The following is a 1,190-nucleotide window of genomic DNA, read 5'->3' as shown; positions in this document are numbered from 1 at the left end:
ACGAGGGTCACCACCGGAAATGTGGTATTGTGAATCGAGAATCCGTCCCCAGTGCCAGACGGTCAATCGAAAGTTCTTCTGTGACGTTTCGAAGCGTTTGAGGCGAAAGCGACCGGATCTGTGAAGTGCGAAGAATTGGATTGTTCATGACGACAATGCACCTTGTCACCGAGCTTTCCTCCTTCGCGAGTTTCTCGCCAAAACAACATGGTTTCGCTTCCGCATCCGCCCTATTCGCCAGATTTAGCACTTGTTGACTTCCATCTCTTTCTGAAAATGCAGCTCAAAGGTCGCCATTTTAACATCGTTGTCGAGATCAAGAGCGAATTGCAAAAGGTGCTGGACTGGCTTACGGAAAATGACTTCTAGGCCGGAATCCAAAAGTAGCAAGAACGCTGGGACCGGTGTATTGCTGTGCATGGTAACTATTTCGAAAGAGATGATGTTAAAACTTAGGTAAATAAGTTATAACTAGTCCGGGAACCTTTTGATACCACCTCGTATATATGTATATGTATGTATTCGAGTGAGTGGACAAACGAAAGAAAAAGGCGCTCAAGTCATTTAGTAGGAGGTATATTATTTATTTAAACCCTCCTGGTTCGGTTGCATGCGACTTAAAGTTTCGCAAGCTTTTAACAGAAACAAGAATTTATCTCTTTCAATGTATCTGGTGTCGCTGAATTTGCCAATTTCACTTCTAACAACACCATGTCACTCGCCTTTACCAATAACATCTCATTTTCCAGTAGCCATCTTAGACGTCCTGTATTCCTCCATTCGTTAATCTGTCTGAGCAAGCCATGTTTCTATTTGAAACATATGAAGCTTTAAATCGCATGGAACCGAATCAAACTGTTTTAAACATATGTGTGTATATATATATATATATATGTATGTATATAGGATGGGAGGCACTCCGTCTGTTACGACGACAAGGGTCTCAGCTGATACGATCAACAGAAGAGCTTCCTCATGAGATTAACGTGCAAGTGGCTGAGCACTCCACAGACACGCGTCTCAGGGAGATTCAGCGTGACACAGAGTGTGACAACGCTGGCCCCTTGAAATACAGGTACTACGTGAGATAAAGTGTCTTTGCTCAAGGACACAACGCGCCGACGAGAGTCGAACTCGCGACCCTACGATCGCGAGCCGAATACCCTAACCACTAAGCCACGCGCCTTCAC

The sequence above is a fragment of the Octopus bimaculoides genome, chromosome 15 (assembly GCF_001194135.2).
Source record: "Octopus bimaculoides isolate UCB-OBI-ISO-001 chromosome 15, ASM119413v2, whole genome shotgun sequence".
Classification (NCBI taxonomy): domain Eukaryota; kingdom Metazoa; phylum Mollusca; class Cephalopoda; order Octopoda; family Octopodidae; genus Octopus; species Octopus bimaculoides.
Note: the sequence above shows the minus strand (reverse complement) of the source record.